Source organism: Mauremys reevesii, linkage group 1 (assembly GCF_016161935.1).
Source record: "Mauremys reevesii isolate NIE-2019 linkage group 1, ASM1616193v1, whole genome shotgun sequence".
NCBI lineage: Eukaryota > Metazoa > Chordata > Testudines > Geoemydidae > Mauremys > Mauremys reevesii.
The window spans coordinates 113195025-113210453 of record NC_052623.1 but is presented as its reverse complement, the minus strand read 5'-3'; the positions used below and the strand labels follow the sequence as shown (position 1 = coordinate 113210453).

General features: G+C 55.7%; 1 long non-coding RNA gene across 1 annotated transcript in view; it reads left to right on the top strand.

Annotated features, from left to right (window-relative positions):
• LOC120373107 overlaps positions 1–14748 on the top strand; it is a 50250-nt gene extending 35502 nt beyond the window's left edge. Inside the window, exon 4 of the long non-coding RNA XR_005585391.1 lies at positions 14458–14748. This is a non-coding gene — a long non-coding RNA (uncharacterized LOC120373107). The remainder of the gene's footprint in view (positions 1–14457) is intronic.
• Positions 14749–15429: the final 681 nt, after the last annotated feature.

Sequence of the window (15429 nt, the reverse complement as noted above, 5' to 3'; positions counted from 1 at the left end):
CGGGGGGTACTCTGTGGTTTTCCTGCAGGAGACCCATACGGATCCGGCCGCTGAAGCTAGCTGGCGGCTGGAGTGGGGGGACAGGGTCTACTTTAGCCACCTCTCGGTTCGCTCGGCGGGAGTGGCGACCCTGTTCTCCCCCGACCTACGGCCCGAGGTGCTGGGGGTCGCCGAGGCTGTGCCGGGCCGCCTGCTGCACCTCCGGGTCCGCATGGAGGGGCTTGTGGTTAATCTCGTCAACGTCTATGCCCCGACATCGGGCCCGGAGAGGTTGCGTTTTTATCGGCAGGCGCCCGCCTTCCTCGGCTCCTGGATCCTCGTGGAGTGCCTGGTCCTGGGCGGGACTTTAACACCACCCTCGAGGAACGGGACCGCTCGGGACCGAGCAGTGCCCGCCGCAGCGGACGTCCTCCGGGAGATCGCCGAACGCCACTCCCTGGTGGGCGTCTGGCGCGACCACCACCCGGACGACGCCTCGACTTTCACCTTCGTCCGGGTGGAGGCCATCGGTCGCGCCACTCCCGGCTGGACCGCATTTATCTGTCACGTTTCCACCTTTCACGAGCCCACTCCTCCAGCGCTCGCCGGCCCCCTTTTCTGATCACCACCTTGCCACCGTGACGGCCTCTCTCTGCGCGGAGAGGCCGGGGCCGGCCTACTGGCATTTTAATAATAGTTTGCTGGAGGACGTGGGCTTCGTGGCGTCCTTCCGGGAGTTCTGGCTGGCCTGGCGAGGGCAGAGACGCGCCTTTCCCTCGGCGCGGCGATGGTGGGACCTGGGGAAGGTGCGCGCCCGGCTCTTCTGCCGCGACTACACCCGGGGCGCCAGCCGACGGAGGGATGCGGCGATAGAGCAGTTGGAACGGGAGGTTTTGAAGCTGGAGAGGCGTCTGGCCGCCAGCCCCGAGGATCCATCCCTCTGCGGAGCGTGCCGGGAGAAGCGGGAGGAGCTCCGGGCCCTCGAGGATCATCGAGCCCGGGGTGCCTTTGTTCGATTCCGCCTCCTTCGGGAGATGGATCGCGGCTCCCGCTTCTTCTACGCCCTGGAGAAAAGGAGGGGGGCCAAAAAGCACGTCACCTGCCTCCTGGCGGAGGACGGCACCCCCCTCACGGATCCGGCGGAGATCTGCGGGAGGGCCAGGGCCTTCTACGCGGCTCTTTTCTCCCCGGATCCGACCGATCCTAACGCTTGCAAAGTGCTCTGGGACGGACTCCCGACGGTCAGCGCGGGCGACCGGGACCGGCTAGAGCTGCCTCTCACTCTGGCCGAGTTCTCGGAAGCCCTCCGTCGCATGCCCACCAATAAATCTCCGGGCATGGACGGGCTGACCGTGGAGTTCTACCGCGTGTTCTGGGACGTCCTCGGCCCAGACCTAGTCACCGTCTGGGCCGAGTCTTTGCGGAGCGGGGTCCTCCCTCTTTCGTGCAGGCGAGCCGTGCTCGCCTTATTGCCGAAGAGGGGGGACCTCCGCGATTTACGGAATTGGCGTCCCATCTCGCTCCTCAGCACGGACTATAAAATCGCGAAGGCCATTTCGATTCGGCTAGGGTCCGTGCTGGCGGACGTGGTCCACCCAGACCAGACCTACACCGTCCCGGGCCGCACGATCTTTGATAACTTGTATCTGGTCCGGGACCTTTTGGAATTAGGGTGTAGGGATGGTCTGTCGTTCGCCCTCCTGTCCCTGGATCAGGAGAAGGCGTTCGACAGGGTGGATCACGGGTATCTCCTGGGCACTCTGCAAGCGTTAGGCTTCGGACCCCAGTTTGTGGGTTTTCTCCAGGTGCTGTACGCTTCCGCGGAGTGTCTGGTCAGGCTCAACTGGACCCTGACCGAGCCGGTCAGCTTCGGGCGAGGAGTACGGCAGGGGTGTCCCCTCTCGGGTCAGCTGTACGCTCTGGCGATCGAGCCCTTCCTCTGTCTCCTCTGTCGGAGGTTGACGGGGTTGGTGCTCCGAGCCGGGCTGCGGCTGGTCCTGTCGGCGACGCCGGCGATGTGCTCCTCGTGGTCCAGGACCCGGCGACTTGGCGCGGGTGGAGGCTTGCCAGGCCATTTATTCGGCCTCCTCCGCCCGGGTCAACTGGGTCAAGAGCTCTGGCCTGGTGGTAGGGGACGGGTGGCAGGCGAGCTCCCTCCCACCCGCGCTTCAGGCCATCCGGTGGAGCGCGGGTCCGCTGCTCTATCTCGGCATTTACCTTTCTGCCACGCATCCGTCTCCGCCGGAGAACTGGCATGGTTTAGAGGGCGGGGTGAGGCGCGGCTCGGAAATGGACAGGACTACTCGGTGCCTCTCTTCGGGAGGGCGCTGGTGCTGAATCAATTAGTCCTGTCCATGCTCTGGTACCGCTCAACACCCTGGTCCCGGCCCCGGATTTCCTGGCCAACCTCCGGACGGCGGTTCTGGAGTTCTTCTGGCCAGGAACGCACTGGGTCTCTGCAGGGGTCCTCCACCTGCCCCTGGAGGAGGGGGGGCAGGGCCTGAAGTGCCTGCGCACTCAGGTTCACGTCTTCCGCCTCCAGGCCCTGCAGAGGCTCCTATACAGTGTGGGTAGTCCGGCGTGGAGCGTATTGGCACACACCTTCCTCCGCCGCTTCCGAGGGCTCCGATACGACCGGCAGCTCTTTTCTCTCCATCCGAGAGGTCTTCCGCGAGACCTCTCTGGGCTGCCGGTCTTCTACCAAGACCTCCTCCGGACCTGGAAGCTCTTTTCAACGACCAGGTCCGTGGCGGCCACCGTGGGGGTCGATCTCCTCGCGGAGCCCCTGCTACACAACCCCCAGCTCCGTGTGCAGGTGGCGGAGTCCCCCGCGGTGCGCCAGAGGCTGGTCTTGGCAGGAGTCACCAGGGTCGGAGACCTCCTGGACTACGACCGGGGAGACTGGCTGGATCCCCTGACGCCGCTCAGCGCATGGGGCTCTCCAGCCTTCGTACACCCCGGCGCGTACTTCAGGAGGTGAAGGCCGCTTTACTGCCCGCTGCTCGGGTTTACCTCGACCGGGTCCTGCGGGAGGGCACGCCCCGCCCACCTTCCACCCCGGGCCCTGTGGATCTTTTTATCGGGCCCCTGCCCCGTGGCCCCACTCACCCCTCGCCTTTCACTGCCAGCCTGCCCGATCTGCAGCCGGTTTTGTTCCAGACCGCGCCAAGGAAACATCTGTACACGCCGTGCTCCACACGCTTCACTACCTCACCTCGCGTCCCGCCCCGACACGAAATGGCGGGACCTCCTGCCACCTCTCGAGGGTGAGGAGCCCAGTGGTCCAGCCTGTATTCTGCCCTAGTCCCGAGGCCCGCCGGGGATGTCAGTTGGCGGCTCCTTCACGGGGCCGTGAGCACGGGCGTGTACTTGGCGCGGTTTACCCCTGTCCCCAACACCTGCCCCTTTTGCGGCGTGAAGGAGACCCTGGCACATGTTTATTTAGAGTGCGCCAGGTTGCAGCCCCTGTTCCGGCTCCTCTTGGATCTCCTATTGCGTTTTTGGTTGCACTTTTCCCCTCACCTGTTTGTCTATGCACTCCCTATCCGTGGCCCCACGAAGTCGCGGGATCTCCTTGTCAACCTCCTCTTAGTCCTGGCCAAACTGGCCATCTATAAAACCAGGGAGAGGAGGTTGGCCGATGGGATTTCCTGCGACTGTGGGGCCTATTTCCGCTCCTCCGTCCGTTCACGCATCCGGGCGGAGTTCCTCTGGGCGGCGTCCACTGGCTCCCTTGACGCCTTCGAGGAGCAGTGGGCGTTGTCCGGGGTTCTCTGCTCGGTGTCCCCATCTGGTTCCCTTCGTTTAGCCCTGTGACCTCACTCCCGCTCCTGTTTTTTTTTTTTTTTTTTTTTTTTTTTTTTCATTAGTTGTCCCACGTACTTACTTAGTGTCCCGGACCTGTGGATCCTCTCCTTCGGCTGGGGGGGGGTCCTTTAGTAGTGGGCGGGCTTCGCCCGCCCACTTCCTGGATACTAATAGGACCACCTTAGTTGCTACTATTACTCCACCCGCAGCCCCTTGGGGGGGGGGGGGGCTGCTGGCCTGCTCCCCGGAGAAGGGGAGTGAGGGACCCCAGCTCCAGCCCTTGCTGCTGAGGGCTCCACCACCGCCATCTTCTGAGTGGGGTCCCTCCTGCCTGACCACCAGACCACCGCCTGGAGCTGCTGTGTTTGCTCCTGGGGAGCTGCTGGAGCCCCGAGGAGGAGGAGGCAGAGAAGGAGAGAACCGCCTGCTGCTGGAGGACCTCCTGGAGACTCTGAAGACCACCGTGGAGGGGGCACTTACGCACTGAGTATTTTTTGGACTGTGCTCTTGTGGTGGGGGTTTGGACTGTGTCTGTTGGGACACCGGGGGTGTGGCGTGGAGCCCGCCCCTGGTCCATCCGTGTCCCCCGCCCCTGGTCCATCCGTGTCCCCTTCGCCCCACCACCATCGATGCCCCTCCACCACCCCGCTGGCTGTTTTCCTTCTGCTTTGGCCTCCTGCCTCTGGGACTGAGCTGCTCACCTGGCTTGCCACGCCCACTTCCACCGTTTGGGCCTGCACCAGCAGCAGCCACCACTGACTTTTTGCACGAGTGCCCGTGGGCGCACCCCCCACCCCCACCCCACCCCTTGGCCTGGCCCCTTCCTTTACCACATTTGTCTGCCCCACCCATTTCCTCTGTGACCCTGACTGTCCTGCCCCAACCCTGCAGCTAGCCCCGTGGTCCCTCTGCCCTGTTCCTAGTTTGACTTTCCCCCAGCCCTGTGATCCCCCAGCCCTGATTGGCCCCTCCCCTCGTGCGCCCATGCCCCCTCCCATGCGCTTGTGCCCTTCCCCCATTTGAGTTTGCCCTTGTTCACTGCACCCCCCCTATGCTGTTAGCCCCCCTGATCCCCTAGTGCAACTAGAGGAGCCGGAATTCCCCTCTGGGTCGGTGGCCTGCCACCCTCCTGCCCCTGGGTCCTTGCTTGCTCCCCTCGGTCCTTTAGCCTTCCCTTTCTGGCGCCCTCCTCCCCTGCCTGCAGCCTAGCGGGGAGGGGTGGTCGCCTCCTTTCCCTCCCCTCCCCTCGCTGTTTGTCCCCCTCCCCGCTCTCGTTATGGCGGGGGACGCGGCGGGGGAGACCCCTTGCGATGCCCCCACCGCCCCTCCTCCCGACACCCCCGTGTCCAATCCCCAAGCCTCTACCTCGACCGCCGCTGCCGGTTTACCTGCCACTGCCCCCGCTGGGGCACCGGCAACGGCGAGTGTCGGGGAGACGTCCGCTGCTGCCACGTCCCTCGCCCCTTCCGATTCGGGGGGAGCCCCCCCAGCTGGTGGGAAAGGTCGGGGTGGGAAGAAGGGTAAGGGCCCCGCTAAAAAGACCAAGCCCTCCATGGCGGGGACTACCCCCACTGCCGCGGCCCCGCTACCGGCCGCGGCATCCCTCCCCGCTGTTCCCTCTACCAGCTCTGAGGGTGTCCCTCCCCCGGCCCCCAGGGCGTATGCCCAGGTGGTGGCGGCCCCCCTGCCTGCCGCTGCTTCTCCAACTGCCGCTTCCTCTACCGTCTATAGCGGCCGGGGCCCCTTCCCCACCTTGACCAGGAAGCACGGCGTCCGTTGCCTCCTGGTGCCCGCCTCGCCCCACGTGGAGACCTACGTGCGGGCGTTGGTGAGGGTGGTGGGGCCCACGGCCATCGTGGCGGCCTCCAAGATGTACGGGAAGGTAGTCTTCTTCCTGGCGTCGGAGGCCGCCGCCCAGGAGGCGGTAGAGACGGGTCTGGCGGTGGGGGGCGTGTTTGTGCCCCTTGAGCCCTTGGAAGACCTGGGAGTCCGCTTGCTCCTGACTTCCATCCCTCCCTTCCTGCCCAATGCCGCCCTGCTGCCCGCCCTTTCTGCCCTGGGGCACCCTATCTCCGTCATCAGCCCTCTCCCGTTGGGCTGCAAGGACCCCGCCCTCCGTCACGTCCTCTCGTTCCGCCGGCAAGTGCAGCTTCAACTGCCGCTGGCGGCGCGTGATGCAGAGGCGCTCGAGGGGTCCTTTGTGGTCCCCTACCAGGGAGCCCGCTACCGGGTGCATTATTCAACGGGGGAGGCCCGGTGCTACCTCTGCCGGGCGATGGGGCATGTCCGGAGGGACTGCCCCTTGGCCCGGCACGGAGGAGCGTCCGGAACCCCCGAGCCCTGGAAAAGCACCGGCCCTGTCACCGCCAGTGCCCCTGGCTGCCCGGCACCTGAAGCTGCCCCTCCTCCTTCTCGGTCCACCGCTGTGGGAGAGGGTGCGGCGGAGATAACGCCGGGCGTGGGAGAGGGCCCGCCCCATGGAGACTCCTTCCTCGTTCCTGTTGCCCCTCCATTGCTTCCCCGACTCTCTGAGCCATCGCCCTTGCCCCCAGACCTAACCCCTGTTAGCCAGCCCCCGGATGATGCCATGGAGGGCTGGTCCTTAGTGCAGGGGAAGCGGGGCAAGCGGAAGGCTCAGGCCCTGTTACATCTTTCAGATTCGGAGACCCCCCGGAAGAGCAGGAAGGGGGTCTCTGATGACGAGCCTTCCGCCTTGCCCCCTGACGACGCCCGTTTTGTGGTGCCGGCTGGGCACGACGTGGCAGCACCGGACGGTGACGCTGCCCCTCCTCCGGGGTCCCTTCCCGAGGAAGCCACCGAGGGAGCCCCTCTTGCCCGCTTGCCATCCGCAGCCCCCGCGAGCGCTGAGGTGGGCGTCGCTTCGGGTGTTGGCGGGGAGGGCCCCGGGGTGGCGGACGGCGATCTCCCCTCCATCTATGAGGAGATCGAGGCCCTGGGTCTGACCCCAGTTACACAGGGGGAGGACGACCCTTTGCAAACGGGCCTCGATCTGAGCAACCTCACTACGGTCCCCCTGTCCCCGGGTTCCCTAACCCTGACTGATGCTTCTGCTCCCGCCTCCGAGGGTCCCCTGGGGTCTTCCATCGGCCCGGCTGCAGGTGGCACCTCACTGACGGCCGCCGAGCCCATTGAGGCGACGGTCGGTGCCCCGCTACCCGGACCCGATTCCCAAGGGGTGTCCCTCTTGGGTGTGGGCCAACCGACCCCTGGCCCTACTCTTGTCCCCTCCACCTCCCGTGATGCCACTGCTGCCCCTGGGGATACTCCCCAGGGTGCGGCCTTAGTTGTTTTTCCCTGCTCTGACCCATCAGGGGCTGCTGTTCTCCTTCCGCCGCCCCCTGTTGAACTGGGGAGCGGGGCGGGCCGCGTGGCGTCGGCCCATCAGACGCCACGTCGAGGGTCTGCCCCCTGCCTGCCCGCCTCGGTGGGCCACGGGGCTGTGACGGGGGCCCCGCTGGGGGACGGTTCTCGATCCGTTACCCCGCCCCCCCATGCGCTGAGGGAGGAGTTGCGGGAGTTCCTTGAGGACGTCCGTGGCTCCCGTAACAAAGTCCATCTTGCGCTCCAGCGGTGGGGGGATTTCCATCTAATCCTCCGGGCCGCAAAGGCCCTCATGGGGGAGGGTAAGGGGACCGGGAAGCAGGCCGCCGCAGCCTACCGGCGGGTCTGCTTCTTCCGTGACTCTTTACTCACCCACGGGTTTGGTCACGGATTGCTGCATGGCCCGACGGAGGCCGTGGGCGTGTCTGCCGGCGAGGATCCCCCCAGCACTCCTCATGGCGGGCTGACCGTGGAGTTCTACCTGCGTCTTCCGCCTCCAGGCCCTGCAGAGACTCCTGTATGGTGCGGGTAGTCCGGCGTGGAGCGTATTGGCGCACGCCTTCCTCCGCCGCTTCTGAGGGCTCCGATACGACCGGAAGCTCCTTTATCTCGATCCAAGGGGCCTTCCGCGAGACCTCTCTGGGCTGCCGGTCTTCTACCAAGACCTCCTCCGGACCTGGAAGCTCTTTTCAACAACCAGGTCCGAGGCGGCCACCGTGGGGGTCGATCTCCTCGCGGAGCCCCTGCTGCACAACCCCCAGCTCCGTGTGCAGGTGGCGGAGTCCCCCGCGGTGCACCACGGGCGTGTACTTGGCGCGGTTTACCCCTGTCCCCAACACCTGCCCCTTTTGCGGCGTGAAGGAGACCCTGGCACATGTTTATTTAGAGTGTGCCAGGTTGCAGCCCCTGTTCCGGCTCCTCTTGGATCTCCTATTGCGTTTTTGGTTGCACTTTTCCCCTCACCTGTTTATCTATGCACTCCCCATCCGTGGCCCCACGAAGTCGCGGGATCTCCTTGTCAACCTCCTCTTGGCCCTGGCCAAACTGGCCATCTATAAAACCAGGGAGAGGAGGTTGGCCGACGGGATTTCCTGCGACTGTGGGGCCTATATCCGCTCCTCCGTCCGTTCACGCATCCGGGCAGAGTTCCTCTGGGCGGCGTTACTGGCTCCCTTGATGCCTTCGAGGAACAGTGGGCATTGTCCGGGGTTCTCTGCTCGGTGTCCCCATCTGGTTCCCTTCGTTTAGCCCTATGACCTCACTCCCGCTCCTGTTTTTTTCATTGGTTGTCCCTCGTAATTAGTTAGTGTCCCGGACCTGTGGATCCTCCCCTTAGGCTGGGGGGAGGTCCTTTAGCAGTGGGCGGGCTTCGCCCGCCCACTTCCTGGATACTAATAGGACCAGACTCCTGTACCCCACTGGTTTGGGTCTGTCACAATATATATTGTACCCCAGTATTACCGTGTCCTACTGATTATCATTGTTTCACCAAATTTCTGCCATGCCTATTATATCAATAGCCTCATTTAATACCAGGCACTCAAGTTCACCCATCTTAGTATTTATACTTGTAGCATTTGTATACCAGCACTTATAAAATTGTCAGTATTTAGTTGCCCGCCTTCATGTGATGTAATTGAATGATACTCGTTTTAGTTTTACTGTTTCTCTTCAGTTCCTATCTGTACTTTATCAATGTCTATCCTCTCCTCTTTACTAGGCTATAGAGCAGAGTTTCTCAACCCACGGGTCGGGACCCAAAATTGAGTGGCCAGAATATTTCAAAGGGCCACATGGCAGCTCTCGTGGCTCCTGTCCCACAGGGCTGGCTGGGCTCACCTCCCTGCTCCAGGCACTGCAGCCTCTGGAGTCCCAGTACCACTCAGGTTTGGCCCAGCTGTCATGACGAAGGGAGCCTGGTTAGGCCAAATTTGAGTGTGTGGCACTTCAACCCCATGAGCCAGGTCACAACTCCATTCACACAGATTTGGTTCAGTCAAGATGATGGGGCCAAACCTGAGCGGAGCTGCAACCCAGAAGATTGCAACATCCAGAGCAGAGAGCCAAGCCCAGCCAGCCTCACAGCACAAGAGCTGCAGGAGCCATCACTGTGGGGTGAGTGTCAGGCAGGACTCAATCCTCCCAGGGGGCAGGATGCGACTGAAACCACTCCAGAGCAGAGCCTTAATCAGGGTGTGGCAAGTGAGGCAGCCATCCAAGGCGCAAAGCCGTGGGGCTGGTTCAAGCTGGTGATGCCAAGTGGCTTGAGCCAACCCCGCATTGTGGGGCTCCATGGGGCCAGCCCTGCGTGGTGGAGCTCAGGGAGGAAGTGCCACCGCTGACTCACCTCAGTGGGCCCCCCAAGCCTCTCTGGGTAGGGGGAAGGACAACGCTATCAAAAGTCTAGGCTGGGCACGGGACCCCGCATGCTCCTGCCATGCGTCGCCTCTGGTAAGGGGTGCAAATATGCTTGTTTGCCCTGGATGTTGAAAATGCCTAGTTACGTCTCTGCCCCAGGGCCTCCACCCCCAGACTATTTACCGGGTCATGACAGACCATAAACATTTATAAATGGGTTGTAAGTTTGAAAAGGTTGAGAACCATGGATATAGAGTATCCCCCTTTAATAAATCCTCCCCTACCTAGGGGATGACTCTGTCTGAACTGTGTGGTACTCCACGCTTGTCAGCTTTCCCCCAGCCCTTAGTTTAAAAACTCCTCTACGACCTTCTTAATTTTACATGTCAGCAATCTGATTCCATTCGTTTTAGGTGGAGCCAATACTTCCTGTATAGGCTCCTCCTTTCCCAAAAGGTTCCCCAGTTCCTAATAAACTTAAATCCCTCCTCTGAATACCATCATCTCATCCACGCATTGAGATGCTGCAGTTCTGCCAGTCTAACTGGCCCTGTGCGTGGAACTGGAAGCATTTCAAAGGTTGCACATGAAGGGGACCCTCTGTGCAAAGACCCCCCTCTTCTTTTGTGAAGGGGTGGGGTGCAGCTTCCTCTATGGCAAAACTTCCCCTTCATGCAGATCCAATGGAGGGCCCTGCTTCTTTGCATCTGCATGGAGGGGAGAGGATATGTATCAGGGGAAATGAGTGGGGATGTGGGAGGGAAAGGATGTGCTTAATTTCCTCCCTGACACACAGTGGAAATTAGTCAGAAGTGTTAGCAAAGACTGTCAAAAAAATTTCTATGGCACCCCTTCCATGCTGGCAAGCCTCCCTTTGTGCCTTGGAAGTGTGGCTCCATTAGAGCTGTGCTTTCAGGAAACCGGGGTAGAGCTTCTATGGACAGACAGGGCCTTCAGGCAGACGGCTTCATGCTCGCCACAGATTCCTATAGATATGAGATTTGTGGGTAAGATCTTTGCTTCCTTCCCCAGGGAGCTATTCTGGCAGGATAGAAGAACGGAGGGGAAACTCATGGCATTTCCTGGCCCTATGCAGAGGATGAATATGGCCCTTTATTTAAGGCTGGTAATTATTCTAGGAAATTATCTGGCACTTGAATTGGCAACCGGTTTCACCACTCTTATAACAGCGTGTTAAATATGCTGATTCCGAGCAAGAAGTATTCTTTGCCCGCTTGCTGATTTAGATCAGCTCTGATGTGTTAAATATTAAAATATTACCCATTTAAGAACTATTGTTACTTCTGTCTTTAAAGTTAAGGTAGGAGGCCTGAAATAGCTGCCAGATAATAAGGCAGGAAGAGCTAAGCAAATACCAATTTTTTTCCTTCTAGACTTGCATTGTAAAACACAATGACTGCTGCTCCCATCATTAAATTTTGTCCTACATATTTTTAAACCACTATGTAAGTATCTCTGTGTAATGACCCTGGGTTGGAGGTGTGGAGGCGGAATGTATCTTTTAAAAAGATCAGTATAGATAAGACAGATTTTTTTTCATAGAAGTCTTGGAGAGATGATCAAAATTAATATATTTTAAGCCAAACTCTTTTAATTAATTTCACACCTTTAACAGCCATATCAGAACATGTTCATTTTATAGGAGTAATTCTCATTCTAAATTAATGGAATGTAGATCAGTGTTTCCATATTAAGAACTGGTTCTATCAAGGCTCATCTTGCCCATCAATAATAAATACTTGTCACCTAAGTGGAGGTAAGAAGCTGTAGCAGCTAGCTAAGCTTTTCAGGTCTGACTGAAAATTAGACTAGAAGTCAAGATTCTCAGTTAGTCGTTTGGGTCAATATTTGCCTATCCTCACCTTCGATTTTCATGCAGCGCATATAGTCAACTAGATACAGAAATGTGTTCACAATGTGACTCAAACTGCTGTCCTTTGACTTACACAGTTAATCAACAGTAACATTTTCTTCATTTATTGAAGAACTTTTTTACTCTGGAGCAAACTTACACACACGCACGCACACACACACTCTGTTTTAGTTCTGGCAAAACATGTAGTGTGGCTGTATTATAAATTCATCAGTCAGCTAGCATTCTGGATTCCCCAATAGCACACTGCATGATTGCTTTGGATACTTCTCAAGTCTTTTGATTGTTCCAGGTGTTATAGCTAAGGATTTTTGTTAGTTAAAACTTCTGCTGGGTACAATTGTTCATGGTATTCAAAATCAGTTTTGAAAACACTTATGCTATTCTGGAAATGGTATTGAAATGCGTCTGTAATGCTGGACCATACTTAATCGGAGTAAAGTAGATGATTTCGGCATTCTTCCTCCGCGATGGTGTCCTTAGGAGGCCATAGAGAAGACAGAGGACCTAAGTTGTGTACATTTCTTTAGATGTTCCTGTCATATGAGGACTGAGTTTGGCAAGACAAAATAGTGTCGTGTTCTGATGCTGGTAGACCAGGTGCCAGCTCATGCCAAAGCCCCAGGACTATTCACTTGTGTATTAGTATAGATCAAAGTGATTTTTTAAATGTATAAGAGTGTATTTGGAGTTTAAACTTCATGAAAACTAATGGGATGTAACTAGCATTGTTTTCATTTATCTGTATGCCATTATAATGTACTAGCAAACATTTACATTGTGTTTACTCCTGTAACTAAATAACCCATCAAATTTGAAAGAAGCCTTGTGGAATGCAAACAAAGAACTTTAACAGAAAAGTGCTAATTGCAAAGCAAGTGGTCATTGTGTGTGATGATTGGAGGTCAAAGCCTCAAATTGCATTCCTCACTCTCTATCATTAAAGGAAAAACCCATGTGGGTAGTGACCCTGTCAGCTTGTTTTCTGTGAGAAGAAGCTATGAGTATGGATTGAGGGAAAGATCCTGCACCTCTGAACTGTTTGGATTCTAACAGGGTGGAATAGCTGAATGAGAAGATGGAGATCCTGGGTATTCTGGGTAGCCCTGAGAAACTTTTGAGAAACTGGCAGATTACTACATCTCTGCTACCATGTGGAATTATAGACTGTGACTCACTTGTAGATATATTTTATCTGCTTTAACCTCCCAATAACTCTCATTTCCTTTTCTTAGCTAATAAACCTTCAGTTAACTATCAGACTGGCTACCATCATTGTCTTTGGTGCCAATTGATCTCTTGGGACTGGGAGTAACCTGAATGTGATGTGATTTTGTGTGTGTGTAAGTTACCTTTTATTACAAAGTTCAGTTTGTCTGAGTGGTAAGATAGACTGGAGAGCCTAAGGGGACTGCCTGTGACTCTATGGTAAGACTGGTACAGTGTTCCAGGAATTCACATTCATTACCGGCTTGGTAAAAGCTAATTATAGAACACACCACCAGTTGGAGCTGTCTGCCCTGTTTTCTGACAATGTGCCCTGAGGTAGGCACACTCAGTTGTGAGACACTCCAGCCAGCGTGACACATGTGTTGTGAAAAATAGGGCAGCAGCAGAATTTGAAGTAGATGGCCTGGGCCAAAATCGTCCCTGGTGTAAATGAGGAAAAACTTCACTGAAGTGCATGGATTTGCCTCAGGACTGAATTTGGACAAATGGAAACAATTATGTGAGTTCCTGATGCATTAAGAGACATGTGGCAGCACATATTTAATCCCAGTACTGTGGCTGTGGGGTTTATGAAGTGACCTGTCAACTATGCACAAATGATAAGAACCCTCTCCTTAATGGTAAATAAACTTGCTCATATGTGCCTTGTCAAAAATTGTTTATCAAGTTATCTTGAGTTAGAGGTTGGAAAATAACTTACCTCTGTGCCCTTCCCCTCCCTCATTTTTTCTTACCTGTGAAAGTTGCCATATGTATATGTCAACCAGTAAAATAATACAAACCCAGAAAATGACATCTTATAGCTCTGACAGACACGAACTGACAAGCATTGTTCCTTTTAGCGCTCCCGGCTGCAGTGATAGTGTCACCAGTCAGCCTTTCTGAGCTCGTTCTTCTGTGTGCATATCACTGTTCGGTTAGAGCTTGATGATTTCACATCTTAAAAGAAAATTGCACCCATTTTTTCTCAGCACAGTAGTCTGGAAAGTCACATAGCAAGCACCACTTTTTCAGTGACATCAGACTCTGAGATATCTAGGGCATGTGGGCAATGCTTATTTTAGAAGATGAGTTTCTACAAGTGCTGGCACTGTACCCACTATACTGCTGAAAAAATATCATTTGTGACACTTAGTTTGCAACCTATATACCAGGCTCCTTTATCTTCCATACTTAAATATGCATGTATATCCCAGGAAACATTAGTTCAGTTACAGGGAATGAGGGAGTGTGTGTGTGGGGAGGGGCAGTGGTGGTTGTGGGGAGGAAGCTGGACGATGGACTGGAAGAATATATTTTCTAGGTCCTCTGCAACACCTTATGAGAAAACACTGATGCATTACTTTGTTACAGAGGCACAGTAATCTCTCTCTAAATTAATAAATATTTTAGTTTGTCCCCAGTCCAGGTGGATATTTTTTTCCCACAGGGACCCATCAAATAGAATAAATTATGGGCCTGCATAACCACTGAAAGCTCTAGGGAAATAATCTTTGCTATAACTGTTGAAACGTAATGGTTTGGAAAAAACAAATGCTCACTGAAATTTCTTTTTTGTTTGATCACTAGGGCTGTCAAGCGATTTAAAAAAAATTGTGACTAATCGCACTGTTAATAATAGAATACTACTTATTTAAATATTTTTGGATGTTTTCTACGTTTTCAAATATATTGATTTTCATTACAACACAGAATACAAAGTGTACAGTGCTCACTTTATATTTATTTTTTATTACAAGTATTTTCACTGTAAAAAAACCAAACAAACCAAAAAAACCCCCAATTTTACCTACGTTTTAGTAACTGGTGTTCTTATAGATGTGTTGCTCATGTCCATTCCATTTTAGGTGACTCACAAGCAATATCTACAGAGGTAGGCTTGGAGTTCACAGCTTAGCGGCTTGCAGTACTGCCCTACCAAAGCCAGCATCATCCCAGGCCTGCTCAGTCAGTGCATAGTGAGATGTAAAAGTGTGGACAGATGACCAGGTGGCTGCTTTACAGATGTCTCCACAGTCCTGTGGGAGGGCCTCCGTGAACTTATTAAGGGAGTCCCACAGGTTATAGTTATAACATCCCAGCAGAACCTGGTGGTTAGAGACCCTAAACTGTAAGCTGTCCATTGAATAAACCTTCCTGCCAAATAAGTAGAGTCTCTTGGCCTCCTTATTTTTCGGCGTTGCTCTGGGGTGGCTTTGCCTGCCCCTTTCGTTCACCGTGGACACAACCAATGATGCTGCGGGGGGGGGGATGGGTACACAGATACTCGAAGCCCTTTGCAGGGACATAGTATTTTTTTCCACTTTCTTTGACATCGGCAGAATAGCTGAGGGGGTTTGCCACACCGATTTGGCTATTTTGAGCACCCTTGGGTGGACGGGCAATGCAATTTTTGCTGGTGTGGGTAAGGAATGGTGTCCCTAGCCTCTGTTTGTCAGAGGGTGGAGATGGATGGCAGGAGAGAGATCACTTATGTGGTGGCCGAGATGACATTGAAGAGGTCATCTGCCTCCTCAGCTACCTCCTCAATCTGCAGGCCAAGCTTTTCAGCCACTCATTTAAGGAGGGTCTGGTGCTCCTTAAAATCATCTGGGGGACTGCTGGTGTGCGAGGGTCTGGCCATTACAATCGTTCTCGTCGTCCCCGCACGAGGCATCACCTGAGGGAAGGTGTCATCCCCTCCCTTGTTGGGGGAAGGCTCCCTCGGTGCTGGGGTATAGTGCGCGGGCTCTGCTTCCACCGCAGTGCTGCGTTCCAATTGCCGTACCAGTGGTACCTCTGCTGGTTTGTCCGAGAGAGGGCTGGGAGTACTAGACCAG